This window comes from Macaca nemestrina, chromosome 10 (genome assembly GCF_043159975.1).
Source record: "Macaca nemestrina isolate mMacNem1 chromosome 10, mMacNem.hap1, whole genome shotgun sequence".
Classification (NCBI taxonomy): domain Eukaryota; kingdom Metazoa; phylum Chordata; class Mammalia; order Primates; family Cercopithecidae; genus Macaca; species Macaca nemestrina.
In genome coordinates this window covers 14826831-14846850 of record NC_092134.1, presented here as the reverse complement: position 1 = coordinate 14846850, position 20020 = coordinate 14826831, and the positions used below count along the sequence as shown (strand labels likewise).

The following is a 20020-nucleotide window of genomic DNA, read 5'->3' as shown; positions in this document are numbered from 1 at the left end:
ATTACTTATATAGCTATTAAAAATATATGAAAAGAACTGTCTTGGGTCAGGGACTTCTCACCACTTTGCTCGGAAGAGGAGAACGGGTTAAGGGTAACGAAGGAGGTCTTAGCTTCCATATCTACTCATTTACTAATAAGACTTCTAGTTGGAAACTCCCAACATCAGGACTGATAAAGAACTGATTTGGCAACATCTTAAAATAGGGAAATTATAACTTCAAAGTGACATATATTTGTCATTACTTTGAGTGAAATGAATAATTGTACAGTGTGCCTGCTAAGCTATAGAACATATTACTAATAAATTTCTATCCTATAGAAAATACAAAATACTGTTTTTTGGCATCTTTTAGAAAGAATAAAACATTTATATAAAAATTTCAAACTGAGGGTTATAAACTAATTTTTGAACAAAATACTGTACTTGAGTTCCCACTATTATTAACACTCAAAATACACAGCTTGAATAATTAGCGGAAATGTGGATTCAACAGGCCTAACTGGTAGCCTATATAATTACATCACATAGCTATGGTTTTGGCAGGCAAATGCACTTAAAAGCATAGGAAAAGATATGTTCAATGCATAGCTAAAAGAATGAAACATTTATACAGAACAGAAAGTTTAATCTTTCTACATATGCCTAAGATAACTCAAGGTATTTTCTAATTCTAACTTGTCTATCTGTGGTTACTATTCTATCTGTAGGTACTCCTAATAAGCAATAATACTATAAGTTTTACATTGAAGCTATTATGTAAGCTTCCTCAATTTAAAAATCTCTTTGTATATGCATTCGTCTTCATCCTTCAGTTTTCCTTTATCAGGTCAAGCAATTCTCTCCAACAATAGGCCTTTTTTCTTTTTTTAGACCAGGTCTCGCTCTGTCACCCAGGCTAGGGTACAGTGGCATGATCATGATCCTGGCTCACTGAAGCCTTGACTGCTCGTGCTCAAGTAAGCCTCCACCTCAGCCTCCTGAGTAGCTGGGATCACAGGCATGTGTCACCACACCCAGCTAATTTTTTTTAAAAAAATTATCATTTATAGAGATGAGGTCTCACTTTATTGCTCAGGCTAGGTGGGCTCCCGCATTCCTCCTACTTAGGCCTTCCCAAGTGCTGGGATTACAGGTATGAGCCACAAGGCTCTTAATTCTTTATCCTACTACCTTTTCACTTCATTAATGCACCCCTCCCATTTGTCTTTAATCCGTAGTTGCTTCCTCTCTCCCAAATCCTCTTTTTGGCCTATAGCATGCTCAAGGAGAGGGAGCTTTTCCTGACAGGAAGATGCTCTGGCAACTCACTAGCTCCAGCCTCCTCATTTCCAAATCCAACAGGAGTCCTCTCAGGTCATATCCTTCCATAACCTCTATGCAGCATCTCCTTACAAGGTTGTTTCTTGGTTTGTGTGGCACTGTCCTCTGGGAGTTTCTTTCCAACCCACCTCTTCGGGCTTATCCTACTTCTCTCGACCTCTGAGCACAAAACTCTGTGCTGAGCTTCTTCTCTCTACCCTACACTTTCTCTCATTTATCTGATTCACTCCTATTCTTTTAGCTCTCTATGCCAAGTCGTTAATGCCCTCAATAAATCTCTCACAAGCTGCTTTTCTCCTTTTCCATTGAAGCTGTCCTAGTTCCAGAACCTCACTACTAGTCCAAGTTCTCATTCTCAATTTCTTTCTTCCTTTAAGTCATTCTACAAACTATTGATGGAGTAATCTTTCAAAGGCTCTGATTGCATCAGTCTTTTCTATTCAGATATCTTAAATGGTTCCTCACTACCTACTGTTCAAAGTTCAAACCTCTTGTTATGTGGCTCTAAGGCTTTTGATTTGCCACTATCCCTGAGTATCCTACATTTTGTTCACGATGTCTGAACTAGGCCAAAAAATACATTATGTCCACCACGCCTGCTGAAAAGGTATCCAGCATTCAAGACTCAGTTCAAACTCCATCTCCATGTTACCCCATCTCCCTAGTATGGAAGTAATCTCTTCCTTCTTCATGTATAGAAAGTACCTGACAACTTCTTGTTGACCCTGATGTCATTCTGTCTTGCTTTTAAAGGACATGGACCTTTCTTAAGTCCATTAATTGAACACAACTTGCATCAGGATTCTTATTTGCTTTCCATACTGCCTTCAATGGAGGAGGAAGTGTTAAACACAGACTGTTCATCTGGAATTAAAGACTACTTGTCCGACATCTGAGCTAAAGTCTGCTTCTGCCTTATTTCTGAAGAAGAGATATGGGATAACAAATTAGCTAAATACACAATATTATGTGTGTTTTTGTGAGGGGTGGGGGAGGGATAAGTGCTGAATAAATGACTCAAATAATTTCTTTTTTTTTTTTTTTTTTAGAATAGGTCTCACTCTTGTCGCCTAGGCTGGAGTGCAGTGGCGCGTTCTCAGCTCACTGCAACCTCTGTCTCCCAGGTTCAAGCAATTCTCCTGCCTCAGGCTCTCAAGTAGCTGGGATTACAGGTGCTCACCACCACACCCAGCTAATTTTTGTATTTTTAGTAGAGTCGGGGTTTCACCATGTTGCCCAGGCTGGTCTCAAACTCCTGACCTCAGGTGACCGCCCGCCTTGGCCTCCCAAAGTGCTGGGATTACAGGCATGAGCCACTATGCTGGCTGATTCAAATCATGTCAAAGCATTTTTATTTTAGTTATTTTACAAAAAGTAACTATGAGCAATTCCACTGTAGGTATATACCCAAGAGAATGGAAAAATACATTCATGTAAAAACTTGTATATTTACAGTCAAAGAAGCATTATTAATAGCCAAAAAGCGGAAGCAACCAAAATATCCATCAACTCTTGAATAATCAGAATGTAGCATACAGACATAATGAAATATTATTTGGCCATAAAAAGGAATCATCGGCCGGGCGCGGTGGCTCAAGCCTGTAATCCAAGCACTTTGGGAGGCCGAGACGGGCGGATCACGAGGTCAGGAGATCGAGACTATCCTGGCTAACATGGTGAAACCCCGTCACTACTAAAAAATACAAAAAACTAGCCGGGCGAGGTGGCGGGCACCTGTAGTCCCAGCTACTGGGGAGGCTGAGGCAGGAGAATGGCATGAACCGGGAGGCGGAGCTTGCAGTGAGCCAAGATCGCGCCACTGCACTCCAGCCTGGGCCACAGAGCGAGACTCCGTCTCAGAAAAAAAAAAAAAAAAAAAAATACAAAAAACTAGCCGGGCGAGGTGGCGGGCGTCTGTAGTCCCAGCTACTCGGGAGGCTGAGATAGGAGAATGACGTAAACCCGGGAGGCGGAGCTTGCAGTGAGCTGAGATCCGGCCACTGCACTCCAGCCTGGGCGACAGAGCGAGACTCCGTCTCAAAAAAAAAAAAAAAAAAAAAAAAAAAAAGGAATCATCACTGATGTACGCTACAATGTGGATGAATCTTGAAACATTATGCTAAGTGAAGATGTCAGACACAAAAAGGCACATATTGTCTTGTTCCATTTATACAAAATATCCAGAGTAGGCAAATCCATAGAGACACAAAGTAAATTAGTGCTTACCAGGGGTTGGGGATAACTGCGAGTGGCTGCTAACAGGTACAAAATTCTTTTTGGTATAATGAAAATGTTCTAGAGTTAGATAGTGGTGAGGGTTGTAATAACATCACAAATACACTAAAAATATGAATTTTATACTTTAAAAAGGTAAGTTTTATACTATACAATTTTATCTAAAAAACAAAAACAAAAACAAAAACAAAACAACAAAAACACAGTTATGAGTTTCACCCCCCAAATGACAGCTTCAATTTGTGGTGTAATGGAAAAGAGCTCTGACCTTTTCAATCAGCAAATCTAGGTTTAAGCCAAATCTGCCACTTAACTCTCTTACTTAACTGTGGCATCTTTAGGATGCGGCTAAACTTCTCTAAGCCTTCATAACCTCATCTATAAAGTGAGGATAGAATGCCTTACAAAGTCACTGTGAGACTCACAATATAACATAAAATTATTAATTCAAATGAACAAAACCTTATAGTTATTTCGTATGCCTACAATGATTTTTTAAAAATCCTAAACTGTATTGAATAGCCCGTAACTTCACTGAATAGTCCACAACTTTTTATTGTTGCTATGTTATCTAACCAGCTTTTTTATTGTCATATATGAATGACATCTTGGGGCTATGTAGCACTTATCCTGTAGGCACTAATAGAACAGTAGAGAGTTATTTAATTCTAATCTTCACAATGAGAGGTAGCATGGCACAACAGTTATAAACACAGGCATAGAACTGAGTTTAAGTCCAGGTTCTGCCATAGATCTTGAACAAACCACTTAACCTCTCTGAACATTGGTATACATCCCTGTAAAGTCTATGTAACAATATGTGTGTGAATCTACAAAAATATCCATTATAGAGGTTTGTCGAGATACTCATTATATAAAGCATATATTGTAATACCTAGCACCTAACAAGCACTCATTCAGTAATTGTTATTGCTGTTGTCCATCCCGTGGAGCAACAAGTTTAAATGACTGGTCTTCAGCTACAAGACAAATTTGAGGCCAGGCATGGTGACTCATGCCTGTAATCCCAGCACTTTGGGAGGCTGAGGAGGGTGGATCACCTGAGGTCAGGAGTTCGAGACCAGCTTGGCCAACATGGTGAAACTCTGTCTCTACTAAAAATACTCAGGAGTTCGAGACCAGCTTGGCCAACATGGTGAAACTCTGTCTCTACTAAAAATACAAAAAATTAGCTGGGTATGGTGGTGGGCACCTGTAATCCCAGTTACTTGGGAGGCTGAGGCAGAAGAATCGCTTGAACTTGGGAGGTGGAGGTTGCAGTGAGCCGAGGTTGTGCCATTGTACTCCAACCTGAGCAACAAGACCAAAACTCCATCTTAAAAAAAAAAAAAAAAAAAAAAAAAAGGCTGGGTGCAGTGCTTCACGCCTATAATCCCAGCACTTTGGGAGGCCGAGGCGGGCGGATCACTTGAGGTCAGGAGTTTGAGATCAGCCTGGTCAACATGGTGAAACTCCGTTTCTACTAAAAATACAAAAATTGACCGGGCGTGGTGGCACATGCCTGTAATCCCAGCTACTTGGGAGGCTGAGGCACGAGAATCGCTTGAACCCGGGAGGCGGAGGCTGCAGTGAACTGAGATCGCACCATTACACTCCAGTCTAGGTGACAGAGTAAAACTCTGTCTCAAGAAAAGAAATTAAAAAAAAAAAAAAAAAAAAAAAGGAAATCTGAGGCATAACTAGGAATAGAGAAGTAGTTTGTATACTTGTTGAGGTAACTGGAACAGGGGATGATTCAGTGCCCTTCCTTTGTGTTTTTCTAGTATCATATGGGTCTCTGCAGCATTGCTGTACCTAAATAGTTCAATTGTTTCCTTATTAGTTAAGGAAGAAACATAGTCCTATTCAGCACTAGTCCAAGGCCTGACCCGAGTAGATGCTCAGCAAATATTTATTGAGTAAATAAATGGACAGAGAGTATGGTGTTACTGGCTGCATCTACAGCCAAGCATCAAAACAAACTCAAAGCATTAACTAGACATTTTCAAATATCCATACTCTTACATATATAAAACATTTTACATTTTAAAAGTTTTCATTTAGGTGTCCTATAAGCTCCTTGGCATTAATACAAAGCAAAGTATACATTATTTAAAAAGATAGGAGACTGATTATAACACCCAATTGAAGTAATAAGTATTCCTATCTTTAAGCATCTGAATATATACTTCATCATGCCTAACAGAATTCCCTAATAGTTTTTGCAGGGCACACCTTCACAGAGCCTCACCTTATAACACAGTAGGCACTTAATTGTACTTGGGTTACTTGAAGAATTGGGTAAAAATGCTTCTTGGTTGTGTAAAATTAAATGATTACATTTAATCTATAGTTAAAGATGGAAAGCTGTTAATATCAAAACTATACCTCTCCAATGGCAGCTGGCTATATCACTTTAATCCCAGCACTTTGGGAGGTCAAGGCAGGTGGATCACAAGGTCAGGTGTTTGAGACCAGCCTGAGCAACATGGTGAAACCCCGTCTCTACTAAAAATACAAAGTGGTGGCGTGCGCCTGTAATCCCAGCTACTCAAGAGGCCGAGGCAGGGAGAATCACTTGATCCCGAGAGGCAGAGGTTGCAGTGAGCCTCTGCAGATTGCGCCACTGCACTCTAGCCTGGGTAACAGAGCGAGACTGTCTCAAAAAAATAAAATAAAATAAAAAACATATATACAAATATATGTGTGTATGTGTATCTGTATAGATACACACACATATATAGTTTCTCAAAAAGAAAAGCAAACATATCAATCTGTAACCAATTACAAAACTGTCTTCATTTGTCTCACATTTTTCTGTAAATGAGGTGACAGACTGGACGCAAATAGGAAAAATATTCAGGTACCTTCAACATTACTATATTACTAGGGTTACTGATTTGATTTGATTTATTTTTATTTTATTTAATTTTTGAGACAGAGTCTCGCTCTGTTGCCCAGGCTGAAGTGCTGTGGCACGATCTCAGCTCACTGCAACTTCCACCACTGGGGTTCAAGCAATTCTCCTGCCTCAGCCTCCTAAGTAGCTGGGATTACAGGCGTGCGCCACTATGCCTAGCTAGTTTTGTATTTTTAGTAGAAAAAAGGTTTCACCATGTTGGCCAGGCTGGTCTCGAACTCCTTACCTCAGGTGATCCATCTACCTCAACCTCCCAAAGTGCTGGGATTACAGGAGGGAGCCACCATGCCTAGCCTGAGTTGACTTTAGATAAGCATGATGAAATACATTTACTATTTGTTCTTTCTCTTCAAAATCAGTTTCCTTCGCATTATGCTAGGAACTGTGAAAGATTTAGCTAAAAGATAGTGTTTGTATTCAAAATGTTTACATTAGTGAAGGTACAAGTGTGTGTGATATAAGACACTACACACATTTTTGTTCATTGGTTTGCCAAATTAAAAGTCACTTGAGAATTTGCAGGAAAATAGTAGGAGTAGGAAAAGCATCCAACAGGAAGTACACTTTACACAGGATCTTGAAGGAATGGTAAAATCTGAGTAGGCAGCGAGAAGCTCCAAGCAAGGGCTTTTTCGGTGAAGTAAAAGGCACAGACTTGAATGAGTTTGGTGTGTTTGAGAGACTGACTTCAACAGAACAGAAAGAATAGGCCCAAGATCATAGGAAATGAAGTTGGATAAACAGTGTACAGGCAAATCAGAAAGGGTGTTGAAAGTCAAGCAGAAGTTAGGTTTAACATAGTGGAAAACAGGGAACCACTGAAGCTCTCTGAAAAGGGAGTGACATGCTAGAATTAGCATTTAAAGATTCATCATGATGAGTTGGAAAAAAGAGACTGAAATGAAAGCAGGCCACTGTGGTAGTCCAGGAATGAGGCAACAAGGGTCTGAATAGGATAGGTGCAGAGGTACAGTGCATTTTAGCAGCAATGTAATGAGCCTTGAGACTATAATGTTAGGAATTCTCAGAAACAAGGAAAAACATGGAATAATCCAGGAGTTGGCTAGGAGACAAAGGGGTTACACCACAGATTAACACCCTGAAATTTTAAACACTAGAAGTATATTCACAACGGCTAAACATTTTTTTTTCAAGTATCCTATAAGGAGTTTCCCTGTTTGGTTTAGTGAATTTACTGCAGGTGTCCCCTAAATTTCACATCTGTTTTGCTAACATGTCCCCATGAAAATCTGCTTCTGTAAGAATTAGTTTTAATATTTTCAATACATCAACAAAGTTAACCCATTACAAGATATGAACCCTAGAGTCTCAGATGGTGAGAAGAGAAAACATTCTTTATATAGTAGTTGCCCTTATGTGTGGGGAATATGTTCTAGAACACCCAGTGGATTTATGAAACCATAGATAGTACAGAACTCTATATATACTATTTCCTTTCCTATACATATATAACTACAATGAAGCTTAATTTATAAATTAGCCACAATGCTCTTGCACTTTGGGGCCATTATTAAGTAAAATCAGGGTTACTTGAACAGAAGCACTGAGGTACCACGACAGTCAATCTGATAACCAAGACAACCAGCTACTAAGTGACGAACAGGCAGGTAGCATCTACAGTGTGGATAGGCTGGACAAAGGGATAATTCATTTCCCTGGCTAGAAGGAGTAGGTCAGCAGGAGATTTCATCGCACTACTCAAAAGGGTAAGCAATTTAAAACTCATGAATGGGGCCAGGCACAGTGGCTCACACCTGTAATCCCAGCACTTTGGGAGGCCAAGGTCAGAGGATCGCTTGAGGCCAGCCTGGGCAACATAACAAGACCCCATGATATGGTTTGGCTGTGTCCCTACCCAAATCTCATCTTGAATTGTGGCTCCCACAATTCCCAAGCATTGTAGGAGGAACTCAGTGGGAGGTGAGTGAATCATGGGGGTGGGTCTTTCCTGTGCTGTTTTCATGAGATCTGATGGTTTTATCAGGGGGAGTTTCTCCGTACAAGCTCTCTTTTCTGCCTGCTGCTGTCCATGTAAGACGTGACTTGCTCCTCCTTGCCTTCCGCCATGACTGTGAGGCCTCCCCAGCCATATGGAACTGTAAGTCCATTAAACCTCTTTCCTGTATAAATTACCCAGCCTCAGATATGTCTTTATTAGCAGCATGAAAACAGACTAATACACCCTGTCTCTACAATTTTTTTTTTTAAAATTAGCTATCTGGGAGGTTGCGGCAGGAGGGCCCCTTGAGTCCAGGAGTTTGAGTCTGAGGCTGCAGTGAGCTACGATCGCACCACTGCACTCCAGCGTAGGTGGCAAAGTGAGACTCTGTCTCAAAATAAATAAATAAAAATAAAATAAAACTCATGAATAGTTTATTTCTGCAATTTTCCACTTTAGTATTTTCAGACCACAGTTCACCATGAGTAATTAAAACTACAAAAAGCAAGACTGAGGATAAGAGGGGACTATTGCATTCAAATATACATGTAAAATATCCATGTTCTATTGTCACCAAAACAAAAAAATTTTTTTTAGCTGATCTAAAATCTTAAGACATAGTCCTAACTTTATCTGAGGGGTGCACTCAGAAGAAAACAAACACACTCTACTGAGAAAATAACATTTTAAGAAATCAACACTTCTCCATGTTGTTTCCTGAGTTGTTCCATCAAATTGGTAGGAAATTATCTCACTTGAAACAAAATGAAAAATGTCACTAAAGTGAAATTTGTCAGAGTATATAATGATTTTGATGAATAATTATTAAATCTACAGTCAATCCCTGCCTCCTTCTTCTGGTACTTTCTAAATACTTCTATTATTATAATGTTGATTTTATTATCTATACATAATGCCATGTGTTGTTATATCTCTTTCCATGATCATTTTCTGGTGAAGTTATGAATGAGAACTGAAATATCCAAAAATGGCAAAAATAAGCATAACTATTCTTGCACACTGAGCTCCTCCTTTACAGTGTGTGGCCAAAATTATGCTTTTCATACATTATTTCATTTAATCCTCACAACAATCCTGTGAGGTAGGTACTATAATTATATCCATTTTACAGAAGAAGAAACTGAGGTTTCGGGGAGGTTAAGGGATTTGTGCAAAGTCACAAAGCTAGTAGGTGGCAGACATGTTTATCTGCCACACTCTTATTAAACATTAAACTACCCTGCCAATCCCAAACCTATGTGACAGAAACCGAAAGTAAGAAATATAAGAAACCTGGACATGCTGCTGATTGTGTAAAAGGATTAGAGAAGGTCATCAATTCTAAGAACTGTAAGATACAAATGATAGATTCCTTGACTCACTTCCAACCTTTCCTTGAACTGAAAACATGGCATTCTATGCCTGAAGGAGAATGGGACACTACTATGCACTGGGAATTTAACTGTCCCCTCCCCTCTTTTAGTAGGATAACTTGCATTACTATTTGATGGTATTGACAAGATCTCAATATCTTCTCAATGTGGTCACTTTTTTTTTTTTTTTGAGATGGAGTCCCACTCTGTCGCCCAGGCTGGAGTACCGTGGCTCGATCTCGGCTCACTGCAACCTCCATCTCCCAGGTTCAAGTGATTCTCATGCCTCAGCCTTCTGAGTAACTGGGATTACAGACTTACACCACCACACCCAGCTAATTTTTGTATTTTCAGTAGAGACGGGGCTTCACCATGTTGGCCAGGGTGGTCTCAAACTCCTGGTCTCAAGTGATACGCCCATCTCGGCCTCCCAAAGTGCTGGGATTACAGACGTCAGCAACCACGCCTGGCCTCAATTTGATCACATTTAAAAAAATGCTATGGCCATGTGCAGTGGCTCACACCTGTAATCCCAGAGCTTTGGGAGGCAGAGGCAGGAGGATCTCTTGAGGCCAGGATTTTGAGACCAGCCTAGGCAACACAGCAAGACTCCCTCTTTACAAAAAAAAAGAAACTTTAAAAAATTAGCCAGGCATGGTGGCACATGCATGTAGTCTCGGTTGCTGGGGAGGTTGAGGCAGGAGGATTACTTGAGCTCAGGAGTTCAAGGCTGCAGTGAGCTATGACTGTACTGCTGCACTCCAACCTGGGTGACAGAGTGAGACTGTCTCAAATAAAATAAATAAATAAGCAAGCTACTACTTAGATCAGCCAGTTTAAGACTAACTAGGTTGGTGACATAAAAATGATTTCTTAATAGAATATGCAGTGACCCGAGCAACTTGTGTAACTCCTACCAGTGAAACTAACCTTTAAAAAATGTTCTTAGTACATGAAATGTATTCATAAGATACTTCTAAAAATAACTCCCCACTGTAATTCCCTCCTTATGCATCTGGGCAGAGATGTCATATTTCCTTCACAAAGCTTCCTTTTATGTTGCAACAGTAAGAATCTCAATTTCAAGCTAAACCAGAACAATCGAGAACTATCAACTTTTTCATAAGACATGATTATTTGTATTAGTATGCTATATTTTATATAAATTGTCCACATGTGATGGGACATCCTTACATTTTAACTCAGAACTATTTTTAACTAGAAAATAAAGCAGTTGTAGTTTTAAATTCTGTCATCCTTCCTCCGTCTTTTTTTCTGCTAACACATGGCTTTCCACAAAAGGGTCAGTGTGATCTCTGCAGATCAGATATGAGGAATATGGCCACGATAAACTATAGAAGGTTAAGCACATTTTAAGTAATTCAGGAGTTTAAAACTTGTCATCTGTGTATAAAACAAGCAAACTGTTATAAGTGGTTAAATAAACATGTACAAATTAATAGGATGCAGTCTGTAACTTCTACTTTTTCCTTCAACGAGTGTCATTTTGGCAGGCAGCCATATAATCTGCAATAATCTGTCATCATGAAGCACCACCCACTTCCTCTGCTTCACCCCCATCCAGGCTATGACTGGGATATTTCTGGACTGCTAATATAACATTCAGACAATCATAAAAGGCCTCTCTATGAAAGCTGAAATTTATATAATTTGTACTTTTAAGTTTTAAACATTCATAAATCTTAAGGAAAAAGCACATGCTATATGACATCACATTTTAAAGATTATCTGATACTTAAAATTTCCTTTCTCATACATTAGAAAGAATAGCGCCCCCATTAGTAATATCTACTGCAATGCTTCTTAAATGAAAACATCCTATGTATAATTATAAGACTTAATTTACACATTTAACCTGCACAGTATTATGAGTTTGGATATCACAGTCACATGTTAGCCTATGCATTTCATTTAAACCTCATTCCAAGAGACTAGTGAAGTTGGTAAAGAAATTATTAAGGTAGCTTTCCTGATTTATAACATATTTTGCATTAACTTTTTAACATACAAATGATGACATGTCAAAAAAAAAGTATCTGTTTTCCTACTTTAACTAAATTCATTTTATGGGACTATAGTAGTCATATAAATTGTTAATAATCTAATGGCCAACATGTTTTATTTTTATACTTTAATAAGTAGCTAACCCTATGTATTAAATTGATTTTAAAAGTTACAAAACAAAATAAATGTGACCAAACCCTCTGACTTTTCTGTCTCTAAATTTGGTATTACATTCAAGAAACTGCTCTGCTTTCTATACTATTTTCCCTTTCTGTGAATGAAGAAAAACAGGAGGCAGGCTTGTTACTTTTAAAGATCTCTAGGATGAATAGTTTGCCACTTTGAGTAGCTTGATTGTGAAATATTGTTTTAAAGTAATAATATCATCCATTAGCATAAACTGCATCCATTTAAGATGACCTTTAACATATTTCAAGTTTTTTGTTTAAAAGACTCTTCCGACAAAATTTTGCTATTTTATTTGATGCTCAGCATTTACCTTGCTTAATCAGAAGAAAAAAATTAAATCTTTTCTGAAAAAATTACCACTTTTATTTGTAGAATATCAAGCTACAAATTAAATAGAGCACATGAATCCAATGACTTTTGAGGTTGATTACTCTCAGCTGGATTTTGAGCTAAGGCCATAAATATTTCACATGAACTTCAACAGAGTTTACTCATTTTTTAACAGTGTTTAGACACAAACCATAGTTATAATAAAACATTAAATGTAAAATAAAATACCAATGACACTTACTCACAGTAGATCTCAAATGCATGTCCTATATTTCCAGTTCAACATATTAAGACTTTAAAAATTCTGTATTTAGCTACAACAATCAATACGATTTCCCCAGAGATGGCTTCATTTAAAAAACTGCCTCTTCCTCACAGGAAAAACTGAACTTAAGTTATAAGAACACCGCAGGCTATCAGCACCTTCATCCCGAGAAAGGAAGTTATTACAGACACTTAGTTTTATAAGTGAGGCTTAAAGAGAGTACTTCCTGGTCAGACAGCTAACGTCAACAGCAATTTATACAGCTTCGCATTTAGACATTTTAGAAAGAACTCTCTAAAAATTTTTCCAGAATTTCCCCCCCGTACCTACAAAAGAGGAAAACTTGCTCAAGCTAATCTTATGTAAAAAATCTATGAAAGTCTATCAATGCTCACCGTTATGGTATCAAGTAGATATCAGAACTGGTTACTATTATTGATAATTATATCAGCTTAAGTTTTAATTATTTTACAACTTAGGCACCCTCCACTCTCCCTGCATACCAGAGTAAGGTTTCATGGAATGCAATATTAGAAAGAAAAGAACCAATTTACTTACAGGAGGACAACTCACCATTTCTTGATAATGAAGAAAAGGCAACCATTCTCATTTTAATTTGCAAATTGAAAGTTAATTCTCTTTTAAACTTATGTATTAAAAAATCGTCAAGAAACTTGGTACAATACTAAAAAGGAACTGCAGATAAAAACAGCGTGACCTGCGTGCCACACATTACTATCAGTATTGCAAGCTGAAGTATTTCCTGTTACAACGCCCATTGGTTCCCACAGGTGCAAGTGCCTATGGGTGGCGGCAATTCACCCCTCCTTTTGTAAGAGATCCACTAAAGGAGAGTTAAGATTGGCACAAGCAATGCTAGGAACTATTCGAACAGAACTACCTTGGGCTAATACCGAGAGACACCCAAACTAGACTGATTGTGAATTGATGATTACCTAATTCAAAAAAGCTGGAGAAAATTGATTTCAATACTTTCATTATTTTTCCAAGATGCACGATTATTAAGAATGCATGGGGCTGGACACAGTGGCTCAAGCCTGTAATCCCAGCACTTCGGGAGGCCGAGGCAGGCAGATCACTTGAGGTCAGGAGTTTGACACCAGCCTGGCCAACATGGTGAAACCCCATCTTTACTAAAAATACAAAAATGGCTGGGCATGGTGGCAGGCGCCTGTAATCCCAGGTACTCGGGAGGCTGAGGTAGGAGAATCGCTTGAACCCGGGAGGTGGAGGCTGCAGTGAGCCAGGATCGCACGACTGCACTCCAGCCTGGGTGACAGAGCTAGACTCTGTCTCACAAAAAAAAAATTATGTGATTTTATTCAACAAATATTTACTAATTGGCTTCTATGTGCAGGGTACTGTTCTAGGCACTAGGTAGGAATACAATAATGAACAAAATAAAGTCCCTGTGGTCATCCATATACTATCTAGTGAACTTCTGAGGATTTCATATATAATGAGGAAACTTCCACAAAGGCAGAGACTAAGAAATTTGTATGGAAATTTGGAAACTCAATTGTAGTTAGCGTAGTTACTAACAAGCATTGTAATAAGTGGTCACCACTTTAAACCTGAACAGAACTTTTCCAGAAACTGTCACACAAAAGTAGCATTCTTTATATTTTAATTGTTTTTAAAAGGGCATGTTGGAGGTAAAAGCATATATTGCAGCAGGGAAAAGGAAAAACTTCTCACTATGAGTCATCAGTGACTAAGTTCTTTTAATTCAGGCTTAAAACACATTTCAAACCCAATTACATGTACATGCAGAAAACTGATAACAACCCTAAATTAACATCAGAAGCTTGATTTCACCAATTTTCAGGGTCAATATCAGCATCTAAGCAAAACAAGTGAAGTTTTTTTATCAAGGGATAATGCCCCTGTACTGAATTTTATTATTATTTTGATCTTATTAGACTTTAATGCCTAAAAGCCATGTCATCAAGCTTCCACTAGACTTCATTACAGTGAACAGTTTTCTTAGGTTTTAGCCAGAATGAGATACAGTCATCTTGGATGTATGGTGTGGTGGTAGGAATGGCTTGAGTTTGTATTCAATGAAATAAAAATATAGTAAATTCAAGGCTGCTCCAAGAAAAATGTAAAACCCCGAGAGCAGAGTTTGCAGATGAATACGACTCTTCCAAACTATCATTTACTTCCTTAGAATTTTTTTTTAATTATTATTATTATTTTTATTTTTTTTTGAGACGGAGTCTCACTCTTTCACCCAGGCTGGAGTGCAGTGACACCATCTTGGATCACTGTAACCTCTGCCTCCCGGGTTCAAGTGATTCTCATGCCTCAGCCTCTAAGTAGCTGGGATTACAGGCGTGCACCACCACATCTAGCTAATTTTTGTATTTTTAGTAGAGACGGGAGTTTTACCATGTTGGCCAGGCTGGTCTTGAACTCCTGACCTCAAGTGATCCACCTGCCTCAGCCTCCCAAAGTGGTGGGATTACAGGTGTGAGCCACTGCACCTGGCTAGGATTTTATTTGCTTATTATTTTTTTTAATTTCAACTTTTATTTAGATACAGGGGGTACATGTACAGGTTTGTTACATGGGAATATTGCATGATGCTGAGGTTTGGGGTATGGATCCCATCACCCAGGTAGTGAGCATAGTCACCAAAAGGTAGTTTTTCAAACTATTAATAAATAATAATAATAATAATAATAATAAAAAACATGCTGGTGAGGCTTCAGCCAAAAGGGCATGCTTATACACTGATGGTGTGAATGTAAATTAGGACAGCTACTGTGGAAAGCAGTCTGGAGACTTCCTTATTTTTAAAATAACGAAACCTTTTCAGCCAACGAATCGGAGGAACTCTCAAAGCCAAATTTCTCTATTTAGTCAGTCAAGAAATATTTATTGTGCAACTACTAACTGCTAGGCACTGTTCTATGAGTTGGAGATATAGCAATTAATAAAGCAAAAATCCTCGCTTTCATAGACCCTAAAATTTAGGGGTGTCCAATCTTTTGGCTTCCCTGGGCCACACTGGAAGATGAAGAATTGTCTTGGGCCACACATAAGATACACCAACACTAACAAGAGCTGATGGGCTTAAAAAAAAAAATCTGTGCATAAATCTCACATAAAAATCTCATAACGTTTTAAGAAAGTTTACAAATTTGTGTTGTGCCCCATTGAAAGCCACCCTGGGGTGCATGCAGCCTGCGGGCTACGGGTTGGACAAGTTTGCACGTAGGAATATAAGACAAACAAGCAAAATATCTGGCATGTGAGAAGGTGGTAAGTGCTATGGAGAAGGATACGGTAGGAAAGATGGAACAATAAGTTTCTTTGTTCATAGTTGCAAATTGCCTAGATCACACAGTAAGAAAAAATGCTTTGGAAGACCAGAGTGCTAAGCCTCCCTCTCCCAGGCTCTACCTCTGACTCAAGTGAACATCTACCTTCTGTTGAAAATGACAGTCTTATTTCAATTGTTGCTAATAGCTAGGGAAAGGAAAACAGGCCAGGTGCGCGGCGGCTCACGCCTGTAATCCCAGCACTTTGGAATGCCAAGGTGGATGGATCACCTGAGGTTAGGAGTTCGAGACCAGCCTGCCCAACATGGCAAAACCCCATCTCTACTAAAAATACAAAACACTAGCTGGGTGTAGTGGCATGTGCCTGTTATCCCAGCTACTTGGGAAGCTGAGGCAGGAGAATTGCTTGAACCCGGGAGGCAGAGGTGGCAGTGAGCCGAATTGTGCCACTGCACTCCAGCCTGGGCAACAGAGAAAGACTCCGTATCAAAGAAAAAAAGAAAGAAAGAGACAGGAAAACAAACTTCCAAATACCAATCTGATAAAAATACCACTTAAGGAAATAAAATAACAAATACGAAACACTGAGTCAAAGGCCACTTTAGAGAATATTATCAATGTTAAAAACAAACATACAAGTTTCCATATGCTTGTTACCAATGGCATCAAATTCACCAACTGTCAGGATCACAAGTGAATTCTTCTCTAGGAATCCACATTATCTCCACTGGCAGCAATAATTATATCTTATAATAGAACACAGAATTGTATGTATAATTATATTTAAATATTATTTTGAACCTAAAGTATTTAAATTTCATACAATTTGACAAGATACTAGTTGCAAGACACTACGTTAGATATATAAAACACTGTCCTTTTAAAATTAAGAATATGGACATCTAAGAAGGATAAGTACAAATCCTATAATTTAGTATTAGAGAGAATATTATATAATAAGAAAAAGTACAAATCAAGTACTTAGGGAATTCAAAGGAGAGAGCAGCAAGGAGGATAATCAGAGAAGGATTCATGAAAGATGGCATTAGAGGTGGTTCTGGAAAATGAGGAACAGAAGGCATACTAGGCAAAAGAAATGGAACAAAATCCTGAATGGGGCACATCAATAAGCACTTGGCTAGTAAGACCAGTCTGGTCAAGGCGCTGTGTGTGTGTGTGTGTGTGTGTGTGTGTGTGTGTGTGTGTGTGAGAGAGAGAGAGAGAGAGAGACAGACAGACAGACAAACAGACAGAAACAGGCTGATAGGAGCCTAAAAACAGGTTTATAGGCTGGGTGCGGTGGCTCACGCCTGTAATCTCAACACTTTGGGAGGCCAAGATGGGCAGATCACCTGAGGTCGGGAGTTTGAGACCAGCCTGAACAACGTGGAGAAACCCTGTCTCTACTAAAAATACAAAATCAGCTGGGTGTGGTGATGCACGCCTGTAATCCCAGTTACTCGGGAGGCTGAGGCAGGAGAATCACTTGAACCCGGGAGGCAGAGGTTGCAGTGAGCTGAGATCGTGCCATTGCACTCCAGCCTGGGCAACAGGAGCAAAATTCTGTCTCAAAAAACAAACAAACAAACAAACAAACAAAAACCAAGTTTATAAATCTGTACTGAGTTTGGTAGGTCATGGGGAATTACTAAAGGTTTTCAAAACGTGAGTGTCAAAATCAGAGCCATACTTTAGGGAGAATAAGACTAACAATGTATTTAGGAAGAATGAAAATGAAAAGGAGACTGGAAAATTGTCACGGCTTTCCTTCCCTTGCGCCTTATTTTTTTTTTTTTTGAGACGGAGTCTCGCTCTGTCGCCCAGGCTGGAGTGCAGTGGCGCGATCTCGGCTCACTGCAAGCTCCGCCTCCCGGGTTCACGCCATTCTCCTGCCTCAGCCTCCCGAGTAGCTGGGACTACAGGCGCCCACAACCGCGCCCGGCTAATTTTTTGTATTTTTAGTAGAGACGGGGTTTCACCGTGGTCTCGATCTCCTGACCTTGTGATCCGCCCGCCTCGGCCTCCCAAAGTGCTGGGATTACAGGCGTGAGCCACCGCGCCCGGCCCCTTGCGCCTTATTAAGGCCCTCATAAGATCCTTGGACCACTGAGAGGTATAAAGTGGAAAATGTTCTGAGTTGAAAAACCAGATCTGGGTCACAGTGGTCTGGTTTACCAAGGTCTCTGTGACCTCTGGAAGTCATTTATCCTTTCTGAGTTTCAATTTCCTTATGTATGAATCTATTAATTATTCTTTCTGGAAAAAAGGAGCCAGCTATGAGATTCAGCAAATGATTAGATAGTAGGAGTAGAACACACACACACACAATATGAAATTGTTTCAAGTGATTAAAATAATAAAGAGGCCAGGCACAGTGGCTCATGCCTATAATCCCGGCACTTTGGGAGACCAAGGCAGGAGGATCGCTTGAGCCCAGGAGTTTCAGACCAGCCTGGCCAACATGGTGAAACTCTCCTACTACAAATACAAAAATTAGCCAGGCGTGGTGGTGGGTGCCTGTAATCGCAGCTACTCCAGAGGCTGAGGCAGGAGAACTGCTTGAACCTGGGAGGCGGATATTACAGTGAGCCAAGATCACACCACTGCACTCCAGCCTGGATGACACAGCAAGACTCTATTTCAAAAACACAATAAATAGCTATCATTAAGCACTTCCTATGTGTCACTGTGCTTGGCACTTTAAAAAAATCACTTCATTTATTCCTTTTACAGATCCCGGGAGGTATGGACTCTTATTTTACAGTTGAGAGAACTGAGAGCTTTAATGAAGACTTAAGTAATTGCCCAGGGTCAGGCAGCAGACATAGTAATGGAGCCAAAATCTTTAGCTGCCTAGATCTTTCCCAGACTAAGGCCCTCTCTCCTTCCACTGTCTCTTGCTGTTTTTTATGTAGCAGATGAATAATGCTAACATTTACTCTTACATTCCAAAGGAATCACTATCTCTCTCTCTTTTTATATTTTTTATTTTTAGACAGGGTCTTGCTCTATCACCCAGGCTGGAATGCAGTGGGGTGATCATGGCTCATGCAACCTCCATCTCCCAGGTTCAAGTGATCCTCCCACCTCAGCCTCCTGAGGAGCTGAGATTAGAGGCGTGCAATACCATGCCCAGCTAATTTTTGTACTTTTTGTAGAGACTGAGTGGGGGGTGGGGGTTGGGAGAGGATTTCCACTGTGTTGCCCAGGCTGGTCTTGAACTCTTGGGCTCAAGCAATCCTCCTGCATTAGCCTCCCAAAGTGCTGGGATTACAGGTGTGCCCATTGTCTCTTTAATACCTTTTAGATATATGTATTTTAAAAAGCACTCAATGAGGATAAGAAACAAAGTGTGGACATAATTATAACCTACTAGTTTGCTGATCATTCATTAATTCACGCAATTCCCATTGACTGAGCATCCTTCATACTCTGTGCTTTGTACTATACTTAGCATGGGGGATGCAAAGATGAATAAAACACATCTCTGTCCTCACAAGCTAGTAAATAACACCCAGGAAACTGGTATAAAACAACAGAAGATAATTTTGCCAAGAGACGATGGAGGCATGTTACTATAATTTTAAATCTCTGCTATTAAATCTTGACCTAGGTCATTTAAAAACTGTATGTATACGGTTTTGAAAGTATTTGTGTATTTACACATACACACCCTGAAACTAAAAGCTAATGTTCAGAACAGAATAGAAAATTGGCCATGGGCTGGGCACAGTGGCTCACACCTGTAATCCTAGCACTTTGGGAGGCTGAGGCGGGTGATCACCTGAGGTCAGGAGTTCCAGACCAGCCTAGCCAACACGGCGAAACCCTGTCTCTACTAAAAATACAAAAATTAGCCGGGCGTGGTGGTTGGCGCCTGTAATCCCAGTTACTCTGGAGGCTGAGGCAGGAGAAATGCTTGAACCCACGAGGTGGAGGTTACAGTGAGCCACGATCATACCACTGCACTCCCGCCTGGGCAAAAGAGTGAGACTCGATCTCAAAAAATAAATAAATAAAAAATAAAAAATAGAGAAAATTGGCCATGAACTATGATTCTGTTTAGTGTGTCTACTGCCAAGACTAATT

At 39.7% G+C, this 20020-nt stretch overlaps 1 protein-coding gene across 6 annotated transcripts in view; it reads right to left on the bottom strand.

The window, feature by feature from the left end:
- LOC105495041 (TAO kinase 3) overlaps window positions 1–20020 on the bottom strand; it is a 232723-nt gene that overhangs the window by 206083 nt on the left and 6620 nt on the right. The window contains exon 1 of one of the 6 annotated variants that reach the window (XM_071070994.1): window positions 13179–13961. The exons of 3 other annotated variants lie outside the window; for them this stretch is intronic. The gene's annotated coding sequence lies outside the window, so the exon portion shown is untranslated. Of the gene's footprint in view, window positions 1–12596; window positions 13119–13178; window positions 13962–20020 lie in introns of those variants that run through there. 2 more of the 6 variants (XM_071070993.1, XM_071070995.1) reach the window with 2 other exon arrangements.